The sequence below is a fragment of the Rhinolophus sinicus genome, chromosome 2 (genome assembly GCF_057876585.1).
Source record: "Rhinolophus sinicus isolate RSI-liver-muscle chromosome 2, RSI-T2T, whole genome shotgun sequence".
Lineage (NCBI taxonomy): Eukaryota > Metazoa > Chordata > Mammalia > Chiroptera > Rhinolophidae > Rhinolophus > Rhinolophus sinicus.
In genome coordinates, this window is record NC_142502.1 from 152,624,264 (window position 1) to 152,637,190 (window position 12,927).

A 12,927-nucleotide genomic window follows, 5' to 3' on the forward strand; every position below is an offset into this window, starting at 1 on the left:
CTTCAGATGACAGAGGGGGCGCCCCACACAGGGAACTCTGAACAGATGATAAGGTTTTTCTTCCTGAACAAGGTAGTGGCTGGCTTCACGTGTGCTGGTTTGTGATTCTGGGACTATCTTTTATGGGCATTATTTTATATGTACAGATCACTTGATTAAAAAAAAACAAACTTTAAGAATAGACCAGAAGAGCAGGATATTGAATATACTAGGGGAAACAGCTGATAACAGAGAACAAGATGCCAGAGGAGAACCGAGGGAGCAAAGGGGACCCTGCGTTTCTGGGACTCCAGCTCTGCAGTCTCAAAGCCAATGCCTTTTGGGGAAGGAGAGGGGAATTATTTATTTGTTTATTTATTTATTTATTTATTTTTAAATTTAAGTGTGTTTTTCCAGGACCCATCAGCTCCAAGTCAAGTAGTTGTTTCAACCCAGTTGTGGAGGGTGCAGCTCACAGTGGCCCATGTGGGGATTGAACCGACAACCTTGTTGTCAAGAGGACCGCACTCTAACCATCTGAGCTAACTGGGCCACCTCCAGGGAATTAGTTATTTTTAACTTTAGAAAAGAACCGAAAAAAATTAATCTACATAAGCTATAATGACTAGGACTATTCCACCAAAATATTAAAGAACTTCATGAAGTTTTTCTGTATTAAATAATTTACAGAGTGCATCCCTTTCTTTAACACCACTTAGTGACACAAGGGGAAAAAATGTGTTGCTACTTGTTCAATAGATAAGAAAGTAAGACACAAGAAGGAACTTTCTGATATGGAGGCCCCTTAGCTGAAGGAGTAGAGCAGTTTCTCAATTTAATGTGCATACAAATCACTTGGGGGTTTTGTTAAAATGCAAATTAGGATTGGACAGGTCTGGGTTGGGGCCTCTAAGAATCTGAGTTAGAACAAACTCCCAGGAAATCCTGATGTCTGTTGTCCATGAACCTCATCACGACAGCAAGGCACATTATGAAAATTCCTTCTTCAGTGATGTTTAAAAGTAGAAGTCTGGGTGTATCCAGTTGGGACAGTTTAATTTTACTCACCAAGGTAAAGAGATTTGAGGTTATTCCTACACTAAATAACTTGGATACAGGACAAGTGTTATCAGAAAAATCAAGAGTACTACACCAGGTCTTTTGCAAAGAAAAGGTGCTTTGAGAAACAGCAAAGACTGAAAACTTACAAGAGAAATCCATTAAGATGTTTTCCTCACCTCCACAGGTCTACAAAAGTAACTTTGCCAGCCATGGTATTAGCCTTCTCCTTAGGGAAGAATGGTTTACATTCCCAATAGCCTCCCAGGAAAAAAGCAGGATACCACAAGGAAATCCACAGGACATTAATTAAAGCCTGATTATAATGCAGATGTTGGTCAATCCCCAACGTAATTAAAGGAGCATCACATCCCCACATGTAAAAAATATATATTGGCCTTTAAAATTCTCTCTAAGAATATGCTCTTAAAATGAAAAGCATATTTCAACAAAAACCACATCAAATAATTTCCACTCATCATGTCTATGTTTGTTTACTAGTAATAAAATCCTTCCATCTCAAAATAGTACTTCCACATGTAAAGTCATACTTTCACATACGTAGTAGCAAGACAAAATAACTACTCCAACAAACTCTTCCAAGGAAACTGCCAATGGCAAGTCTCTGCTAAGGATGTGTCACAAGTAGAGAGTGAGATCTTCTCACTTGCTCCTGCAACATCACAGACAGTTGTTACTAGGTATTCTCACCCAAGAGATCCTCTTCAGAAACCCTGCAGGACAGAGAGGACCCAGTGACCACAGTTTCTTCAGTGCCCCAATACTTCTCCTGCTTTCAGATGAAGGTTTAGGTCAGTCCAGAGAGAACAGTTACAAAGAGCTTACTTAACCTAACAGAATTCTGCACCTGGTGTGTAAGTCAGAACAGCTAAACCTCCTGTGACATCAACACAGGATATTTTCTTACAACACAGTAAATCCAAAATGTCTGGATAATCATGGGAACAATACTCCCAAACATCTTTATGCAACACGATTTTATACAAGCAGACACCGATGAAGCCGAAATCCAAAAAGTTCTGTATTTTTAATGGCCTTCTTTTAAGAGAAACTCAAAATAATGCACATAAACCACACAATCTGCATTCAGTTCTACTCTGCAGAGCCACGTGAAATCAAATGCCACCAACTTGGATTCATGAGAGATTTGAAAAATAAAAGTAGACACACCCTTGCTTTGAAATACTGACCTTCTCTTCCAGTTAGTTAGCATACTGGAATTCTCTTTTTCACTTAAACATTTTAGAAGAATCTGGATGACATTTGAAATGTACCCCATTTGCCATCCCACAATGAATAAATGAATTGTAGAAGTGGCATTTAGAAGGGAAATTCCCTGTGTATTAGCCCAGACTAAACAGATGAGAATACTGGCAACCATCTCCTTCTGACCAGAGACCAGCCACACAGGCCTTGGTGGTCTGCACTTCTCAACTCCCTCCCTAACGACATCTGCAAAAAATATGTATAAAAATACATATAAACAAACACAAATGAAGTCAGTTACCATCATAATCCCATTAGTCACGACGAACTTGGCTATCTAAATCAATAAAAATCTGAGTAACAATTCACTCATTTACCTAATAATCCCTAATAAAGCATCCAAATATGTAATTTGATTTACAGAAAACGCAAATGATGAAAGCAATGCCAACACAGGTTAATCATTTACTACACATCAAAAAATATATCAAGTTCCTTTTAAAAACAAACCTACTCAATGTTAGTATTTTTAGAAATGTCTCAGGGAGGAGACACGAACTAAAACAGTAATCGTTTTATTTCAAAAAATAGTTTTCTGTAGGAAAAATTCATATTCTTATTATTGACCAAAGACAGAGGTACTGCAATGTAATAGTTACGATGCTTCAATAAATATAAACTTTTCATATAGGAAGAAATCGATGGATAATTGGGTTGTAGTTACAAATTATGAGTGATCCACAAAAAACCGCTGCGACTCCCAATGCTGACTGCACCAGCGCCTCCGCACACCGCTGGGCCGCGCGTCCTCCCTGCAGCCCCTCCCTACAGCTCAGGTCCCTTAGTCCGAGATCAGATTCCAATCCGCAGCCGCAGGCCAGCTCTCTCTGCCCGCATTAGCGCCGCAGGAAGCCCCTTCATCCGAGTACAGCCTAAAAGGCGGGGAGGGAGGAGGTCACCCCAAAAAGAGGAGTCCACCCTAACAGCTAGGTGACCTGGTCCTCCTGACGCCACATCCCGCTGAAACAGCAAGACAAGGTAGATGCTGTTCCCAGCCTCTGCCAAGGGCAACCCCGGGCCTGGGTGGGGCCGGGTGGGGGCCGCAGGGGCCGAGTGGCCGTGCCAAGCCCCGCCAGCGAGAACCCGGGAAGGCTGCGATACTGCTGCATTGTGCTGCATCACGGCGAGGGCACCGTGAGCCATCCATCTTGCCAAAAAAGCACATCCCCACCCAAACAAACCCACCGAATCCATTTTCTCCTCTTCGGCAGCGCCCTACACTTGCCTTCTCCTCACTTACTATGTGGCCTAGCTTTTGATTGGAAAAATAATGGACACGGTTTGTGTACCGATCCCTACAACACTTCCCCACCCCATCTGATAGCAGGCACTTGGCATCTTTCCTATCACAAAAACAAAGGGAAGGCTCCCCTCAAAAAGAGGGCCGCGGGCGTGGTGTAAGGGGTGATGAGCAGAGGGGCTTCCAACCCACCACCCCAAAGGCAGGCCGGGAGGGTCTCCGCGCTGGTACAAACCTGTTGAAGAAAGGATGGCAGGAGCTGAAGGGCGGGCGCAGCGGCGGCTCCGCGCCCGCAGGCGGCTCACGCCCAGCCCTGGGAGAGTGGGGACAGCAGGAGGGCGGGAGGGGGGAGCGGGCGCGGATCCGCCAGCGGACACTAGGATGGGTGGGAGGGGGCACCGGGCCGCCGCCTCCCGCTCAGCTGCAGCGCGGCGCAGCCGAGACCACGCCTGGCCGCATCTTCCGTACCGTTAAGCGCAGAGCCGGGCCCTGTCAATGCCGCCCCGGCTCCCCCACCAGCCTGACTAGCAGGAGGGCACCCGAAAATATACCCTCGCTGCTGCCCACTGTGCACCCACCCCCGCGCCAGGGGCCGCTGCGCCCAGATGGAGGGACACGGCAGCGAAGGTAGGGAGGAGAAATCGGCGCCACTGCGCCGGGGATGGGGCTGGGCGGCCGCGGTGCGCACCGCGGATCCGCGGTCGCCTCACTGCGGCCGCTTCACTGCGGGGCCTGCCGTCCCTGCCCCGCAAAACTCGAGCACTAATAAGCACTGGAGACCCAGGCTCCTGGTGCCGCCCCCGCCCTGGCTCTGCAGCCTCCCCGCCCCCACGCCGCTCCGTGGGGAGCCGGGCAGCGGCGTCCGCCGGACTGGGCCCGCGCCCCTCCTCCCGCCCGCCTGCCGCCCAGGAGCCCGCCTGGGAGGCAGCCCCAGTGAGTTGGCATGTTCCAGCCTCAGGCCCCTCACCTACCTCCCGCGGATAAGGGGTGGGGGTGTCGGGGTCCCGTCCTCCTCCCGCTCCTCGGCGGCCGGGCGGGTGGGCCGGGAGGCGACTCCGCGGGGCTGTCTGCGGCTGGGGCCGGGGCTCACAGGACGGGACCGGTGGGCGCTCCTGCGCGGGGCTGCGCGCTCGCTCCGGGTGGAGAGGCGGCCGAGGGAGGGACTGGAGGAATCCGCAGCCTGCACGGTAACAGCTGCACTGATTCCGGGGGCTGGGCTGGAGCGCGGGGCGGGGGAAGGAGGGGAGGGAGCAGGCAAGGAGGGGGCGAGGGGCGGGGAGAGGGAGCGCGCCGGCGCCGGGAGCGTGCACACACGCGCGCGCACAGCTCTCTCCCTCACACACTCCTCCCTTCCTCGGTTCCTCCCTCTCCCGGGCCCACAGTGCCTGCCCGGAGCCCCGCAGCCTCCCACCCGGCGCCTGCTCCACGCGCGAGCCGAACCTCGGGCGCGTTCACGCTCTCCCCAGCTGAAGCTCTGCCGGGGCCCAGCGCCGACCTCGTCCCTTGTAGCGGAGACTGGCCAGGGATAGCCTGGTCAGAGTGGGCATCGCCGCTGCCACTACCCGGGCAAAGGGACAATAGGGACTTTGCCCCCACAGCTGGCGAGGGCCAATTTCACGTTTAATTTGAGGCTAATTCGATTATCGCCATGGAAAGGGGCAGCCTAATTAGCTACGTGACTTGTGCAGCCTCTTTTCACCCGCGACGTTTGCGTTTGGAACGCTATGGAGAGTGTTGAGGGAGGTTTTAGAACGTCGTTTGGTTGGTTTGGTTTCAGATCTAGGTGGTGGTGCCTTGTAGGTGCCACCCAGCCTAATAAAGAGCGATGGTGACCTCTCCGTGGGAAACCTTGGACGATGGGGGGAGGAGGGCTGTTCCTCGGCAAAGTCAAGCTCTTTCTCCTTTGTGAGCTTTTCCACCCTTTCCCTCTCGGTAGCTGGGAACATACACCACAAGTGGTTCGTCCAACTCCTGCCTCTGACCCAAACGCTGGCTCACTTTCACCTGAAGTGGGTGCTCTTCCCGAGGTACTGCTGGAGAGTAAGGACGTCCCGGCTGCAGTGAAGGCCCTGCGATGGCTTGAGGGCTTGAGTTCTCCCCTTCTCCACATATCCTGAGATGGACACCGGACGTTCTTGTCAAGTGCCAGCGCCCCTTCTCAACCATCTGGGCAACCCTGTCAATCCCCCAGGCTATGTAGAAATTATGGAACCAGCACTGTTTGAGAGGAAAGACGGTGTCATCACTATGACCAAGACTAGAAACTCTCTTTAGAAAGCAATCTGGAGAAACTAATTTTCTGCCTGCCCTGTAGGTGCCCAACGGTGCCCACTGTAAGCTTCTGTGGAAGAGACCCTTCTTGGTTGCAAAAATCCCAAGGCTTTTCCCCTAAAGACCTAACCCTCAACCCCTGAATAAAAAACAGAAATAAAAGACAGACAAATAGTTTGGATCGTGCTTATATCTCGAATCAATAGAACTGAAGCTTGATGGGTTTATATTTTTGTATGTATTTTTAAATTAATATTTTTAAATAAAACTAAATGAAATTGTCCCCAGCAATTCATGAAGACGATTCTTCCTTTTAGGCCTTTACCATCAGTTTGAATGTTTGTATAATGTTTACATTTGAGATCTATATATAAATAATTGAAATAAAATAATTTAACATTTTTCTCAGAAGGTTATTAACAGCTGAAAGGTGAACTCTCCAAGGGCAGGGTTCTTTGTTCACTGTACATAGCAGGCACTTTGGAGGTGCTCAAAAATTTTTTGTTGAATTGAACAGAATCAACAGGTAAGCGCTGCCCATATTAGGCAACACTGGAAATCCACTAGGAATGAAAGTTGTTTCCCTTTCACTTATTTTGGGCATAGCCCCCAGCAACTCCCCACCCACAATGTTAATGAAATAGCAAAGAGAACAATGGCATTACTGGGAAATGCCTCAGTTTAAATTCTTCCAATGCTATTCTGAAATGGTGACTCTTAACTGCTTCCTTTATCACAGATAACAGTACTTGAATAAATCTCAATTTGGTGGATGAGTCACCTCCCCTAACTCATTCCACTACCACTTACTTTTTAAAAATTTCCTTCAAAAAGTGAGACCACATACAACCTTAGCTAGGTACTCTAGTAAAGAGGCAGTAAGTATTCCAAAAATGTAAAAAACAAGGATTCAGAGTTTCACTATAAGTACCTGCTCACAGTTTCAAATTCTTACCTTTCGGTGGAAAAAAATCATCACCCAGGAGAACACAGTGTACATTGAACAAAAAGAAAGTAGCAGATCAAAGAAAAGACAGTCTAAATCTGGAGAGATTATTGGAGAAGACATATGCCTCTGTGGAAGAGCAGAATCTAGAAAAGACAAAAAGCCTCAGTGGGTAATGATGGTAACAAAAAGGAGTGTTCTCAAATATCTCCAAAGCAGCTTTGCTGAAGTTTATTATCGTCACAATAGAATTAAGGTTGATTTAAAGGAACCTAGAACTCATCGTTAACAGAGAACTCATCAATATCATGTCTGTAACACTCTACTCTCCACTTTTAAAACCATGTGATTGTATATGGCTTTGTCTCCCATAGAAATAGTACTTATTACAAAATTTTTGTGGCTATAAAGGACCTTCAAAATTTGTGAACAATAATAATAATCATTAGTAGCAACTATAAAATTCTTTCTAGTTTTTAAAGTCTTTTAGCACATATATTATTTTGTGCTTTTGTCAGTTCTTTGGGGTACATACTAACTCCATTTTATAGATGAGAAAACTGAGACGCCGGTACTAAGTGTCTTCACATAGCTACTAAGTGTCTGAGATAATCTGCATAGAAGCTAGCATATAAGAGCTGTGTGTCTGGATATTGTATGTTAATAATTGAAAAGAAATTCTGTTTACAAGATGAGAAGAGTTCTGGAGGTGGATGGTGGTGATGGTTGCACAACAATGTGAATGTACTTAATGCTATTAAACTGTACACTTAAAATAATTAAAATGGTGAATTTTATGCTATGTATATGTCACCACGTTTAAAAAAAATTCTTTTTAAGTAATTCTGAATTTAGACCCCTAGAATAGTAGAGCAGATGCACTCTTAATGCTCTTTCATTTAACCCATTTGTTGGATTACACTGTTCACTCTGTGTGGTAAGCATATTGACCAAGGTCCATGGACACAAAACACACTCTGCTAGTAGGCTCTGCACCTGTATATTTCAGCTCCCTCCAGTTGTGCTGTATATTTACCAAGTCAGTTTTGTTTGTTCCCAAATTTGTTTATGCTAGTTATGCTTATTATACTTAATAAGTACACTTATTATAATTAAGTATTACATGAACCAATTAAATATGAGTGTGAAAAGAGAGCTCTTTAGTGAAAACTAAGTTGCTTATTTTTTTAACTGTCTTATAAAGGCTAAAAATATTGCCATCAAAATATATGTGGGCAAGATAACAATAAAAAAGTAGGGAGGGATAGAAATCATAAAAACCTTAAAATATTCAGTTCAGGATGCTTTGCAAGTGTCTCTACGTTCTAAATCAACTTAAAAGAAACAAAAATGTGTATCAGCTTTGGCTTATGCAAAAAAGAAGTGGATTTTCAGTAAACATGAATAAACACTTTATCAACAAAGTAGCAGGTGAATGTAAATTTCAAGTAAAATAAAACATCTAAGTATGTCTTTTTCCAGATATAAACCTATCATTTTGTTTTCTTTTGAAATGTGCTTCAAAAGTTAGGCAATGAATTGATAGATATGACACCAAAAGCATGACAACAACAACAACAACAAAAATAGACAAACTGGACTCCATCAAAATTTAAAACTTGTGTATCAAAGGACATTATCAAGAAAGTGAAAAGACAATCAACAGAATAGGAGAAAATATTTGCAAATCATACATCTAATAAGGGTCTAGTATTCAGAATACATAAAGAACTCTTACAACTCAACAAAAATGCAGCTGAATAGAATTTTCTCCAAAGAGGATATACAAATGGACAACAAGCCCATAAAAATATGTTCAATATCACTAGTCTTTAGGGAAATGCAAATCAAAACCACTGTGAGATACCACTTTATACCCACTAGGATAGGTTCAATTTTTTTTTTTTTTTAAATGGAAGAGATCAGATGGGGGGTGGGGTGGGGATTTGGATAAAGGTGGTCAAAAGGTACAGATTCCAGTTACAAGATAAATAAATCCTAGGGATGTAATGTGCAACATGATGACAATAGTTAGCACTTCTGTAAGATATATATGAAAGATGTTAAGAGTAAATCCTGAGTTCTCATCACAAGGAAACAAATTTTTTTTCTTTTTCTTTTATTTTGTATTTATATGCTATGATGGGTATTAATTAAACTTACTGCATTAGTCATTTCACAATATACACAAGTCAAATCATTATGCTGTACACCTTAAATTTATATACTGCTCTATGTCAGTTATAGCTCAGTAAACCTGGGGAGAAAACAGAAAATAACAAGTATTGGCGAGAATGTGGAGGAATTTGAAGCCTCATACTTGCTGGTGGGAATGTAAAGTGGTGCAGCTGCTATGGAAAATAGTTTGGCAGTTCCTCAAAAAGTTAAACATAGAATTATCATATGAGCCAGCAATTCCACTCATAGCTATATGCCCAAAGGAATTGATACAGGTACTCAAACACTTGTACATGAATGTTCGTAGTAGCACAATTCACAATAGCCAAAAGGTGGAAACAACTCAAATGTCCATCAATGGATAAATTGATAACCAAAATGTGTTATATCTGTATAATGCAACACTATTCAGCCATGAAAGGAATTAAGCACTGATACATACTATAATATATCAGTACATTGTATACTTATTATAGTATACTTAGCATATGTACACTTAACATAATGAAAAAAGCCAGACCAAAAGGTCACATATTGTAAAATTCTGTTTAAATGAAATGTCCAGAATAGGTAAATCCATAGAGATAGAAAACATATTGGTGGTTCCCAGGGGTTGGGGAAAGGGGCAGGAAAGAGGATTAATTTAATCTAATTTTAATTAATTTAAATTTAAATTAAAAATTTGATTCTATGTTCAGTTATTAGAAAACTGTTAAGTATGTTTGGAACAACTTGAGTATTTGAATTTACTTATTTTAACTGTGAATTTTATTAAATCTACATACATCGAATTCAAAGACAGTTAAAAAAAGGAATATAAAATAACTCAGTTTTTTAAAAATATCAATTATAGGCCACCTCGGTGGCTCAGGCAGTTGGAGCTCCGTGCTCCTAACTCTGAAGGCTGCCGGTTCGATTCCCACATGGGCCAGTGGGCTCTCAACCACAAGGTTGCCGGTTCAATTCCTTGAGTCTCACAACGGATGGTGGGCTCTGCCCCCTGCAACTAGGATTGAACACGGCACCTTGAGCTGAGCTGCCGCTGAGCTCCAGATGGCTCAGTTGGTTGGAATGCGTCCTCTCAACCACAAGGTTGCCAGTTCAATTCCCGCAAGGGATGGTGGGCTGTGACCCCTGCAACTAGAAAGAGGCAACTGGACCTGGTGCTGGGCTGCGCCCTCAACAGCTAAGACTGAAAGACAACAACTTGAAGCTGAATGGCACCCTCCACAACTAAGATTGAAAGGACAACAACTTGACTTGGAAAAAAGGCCTGGAAGTACACACTGTTCCCCAATAAAGTCCTGTTCCCCTTCCCCAATAAAAAATCTTAAAAAAAAAAAAAGCAATTATATGTGGCAATGATACTATCTTGGAGATAATGGGTTAAATATAACCTATTTTTAAAGTTAATTTCACCATTTATTTTTATATTTTCAAATATGACTATTGCAAAAGTTTTAAATTACATATGTGGCTCACATTATATTTCTATTGGACAACGCTGCTCCAGACATTGTCAATGGGGACCTCAGTAATTGGCATCCTCATCATTTAGGCTTGGGAAAACTGAAGAAAAGCAACTAGAATTTGGAATATGCCACAAACCAAGAACTCTAAAGTGGGGTCGTTTCCAATTTCCAGGCTTCCCAGAGTGCCTCCATCACAATGGCCTTGGTATCTGTGGGTGGCAAGCCATGATGGTTTTCTGTGAGCAGAAGGCAGGTATGGCTAACATTTTTATGACTGGTGTCCCTCTATTGCAAGTCCAAAGACAACCTTGGCAATGCCAGAGTGCCATTGGCTCAAGAAACCGCCTGCCACCCCCAACCCCTCAATTTGACATAGTTTGCCAGCCTATGTAAAGGATTCCAGAAGTAGGCTAGATTCATGCCTAGAATTCATTCAAGAAATTTTAGAAATTCATAGGCTGATGGGTGCGGAACAAAGAGAAACAGAAGAATCACTTCCCCACAGAGGTCAGAGAAGTGTAACAAGTAGCTGGTTTGAGGAGAAACTCTTCTGTCTGGATTGAGTGATTAGATCTTGTCCCCTAATCATACTTCCAATGTTGGGGTATCCTCATTTCTCATCCTATGCCCTCAGATGCTGTGAGGATGGGGATGCGTGGTTGCAGCACAAATGTGTCTCATTCTCAGAAGATGACCAAAAACTATCTGAACATTTGACATGGAGGCAATGAAATTCTTTCCTCACTTTCTTCTCATGGTTGGCAAGCTGGTTTCTTCTCTTGGGTTCTTTCTATTACACATGGGTTAGAGCAAGCAAGAGTTCGATATTAATAATAAGCCTTTATTTTAGGCTGAAATTGGAGTGCTTAAAAAATTACAAATGAGAAAATATTTGCTAAACTTTGGTTACTAAGCATTTCTTCCAAATGTGATATGAGGTATAATAATTTTTTGTTATTGTTTTAACATTATTATTTTTGCTACTCATATATTTGTAGGCACTCTGCTAAGCACTTTACACAATGCAGTTTTTTTTTCAACATGATTTTGTTGTAATGTCGATGAACTCTTGTTTTTATATCAATTAGCCTATGATAAAATTGGTTTCATAATATGTCATTTTGCTGTAGTTCCAAGAATGCCTTCATGTTGTTAAGTGAGCACTTAGTATACTCACACTCATTTAGTCCTCACAACTGATCTATGTGGTGCATACTGTTATTGTTTCCATTTTACCTATGAGGAAACTGAAGCATAAAGAAGTTGAGTCAATTGTCTGAAGTACTATAGCTAATAAGTGATGAAAACCGGATTCAAACCCAGATGGTGTCCATCTGACACCAAACAGTTTCCAAAGTTTGAAAACTGAAATAGGATCTTAGACATTTTATTACTAGCTTTAAAAGTAAACATAATGACTCAAGATATGTATTCAAAGGCTTCCTTTTTTTTTTCATTTAAAATTTTATTTTTTTAAAAACTTAAAGCACTTTAAAAAATTTTTTTTTTATTGGGGAATATTGGGGAACAGTGTATTTCTCCAGGTCTCATCAGCTCCAAGTTGTTATCCTTCAATCTAGTGGTGGAGGGTGCTGCTCAGCTCCAAGTCCAGTCGCCGTTTTCAATCTTTAGTTGCAGGGGGGGCAGCCCACCATCCCATGCAGGAATAGAACCAGCAACCTTGTTGTTGAGAGCTTGCGCTCTAACCAGTTGAGCCATCCGGCTGCCCAAAGGCATCCTTTTTTAAAATTGACATAATTTTAATAAAACTAAAAATACATTTGTTTAGATGAAGGCCGTAAGGTTGTAGCTAAGTCTGAAAGTTTGAAGCACCTGGATTCTGAGGGGTTTATGTTTCAAACAAAGTTTACCCAACTTGAAAGTCATCCGCTCCTTAATAAGTGCTGCCAATATGGAATAAGAAAAAAAAATACTTTAAACAGAAAATCCCCCTGTGTTTGGTGAACAGAGCAGTATTGTTGTTTGTTTTTTGAAGGGGACAGGAGATGGGGGTAGAGGTGGGGTATTTGTTTTTATGAGGTCTGCTTTGAAAAGCTCTTCTGAGGCCTTCCCAGGAGCAGCCAAGCAGGAGTGCTGGTGTTTGATACAATCCATGCTGGGTAAGTATGGGCCTCTCTCAGCTGCAAGTAATTTACACTCAGGATTCTCTCCACGGAGGACCTTGGACCAAAGCAAGCTGAGAAAATCATGCACTGGATTTCTAATTGCCATGGGATTGTGTGGTAGGAACAAAAAATATTTATAGATCTAAGTTTCTTAAGGCAGTGGGCTAACAGAATTTGAGAAGAACTTGGGATTTCACCCACTTAGTGGGAAGGTTTATGCCATCTGTGGGGTAGATTCTATGGGAAGGCTAGGAAAGTTAACTGAAAGATTGCTCTGAATTGTCTTAGCTACTGTAATGTAGGCACTACTATCTTTGCCCATCTTTAAGAGAAGGTCAGAGCCTTTTCTAATCACTTCTCTGTTAATTT

The 12,927-nt window shown here is 42.9% G+C and overlaps 1 protein-coding gene and 1 long non-coding RNA gene across 4 annotated transcripts in view; one reads left to right on the forward strand and one right to left on the reverse strand.

Annotated features, from left to right (window-relative positions):
• The window catches only part of SPTBN1 (spectrin beta, non-erythrocytic 1), a 181,947-nt gene extending 177,075 nt beyond the window's left edge, over positions 1-4,872 (reverse strand). For 2 of the 3 annotated variants that reach the window (XR_012496352.2, XM_074331987.2), the window contains exon 1: positions 4,537-4,872. The gene's annotated coding sequence lies outside the window, so the exon portion shown is untranslated. Of the gene's footprint in view, positions 1-3,800; positions 3,937-4,536 lie in introns of those variants that run through there. The other variant, XM_074331988.2, reaches the window with a different exon arrangement.
• LOC109439275 (uncharacterized) overlaps positions 4,057-12,927 on the forward strand; it is a 159,511-nt gene continuing 150,640 nt past the window's right edge. Inside the window, exon 1 of the long non-coding RNA XR_012496354.2 lies at positions 4,057-4,192. This is a non-coding gene — a long non-coding RNA (uncharacterized LOC109439275). The remainder of the gene's footprint in view (positions 4,193-12,927) is intronic.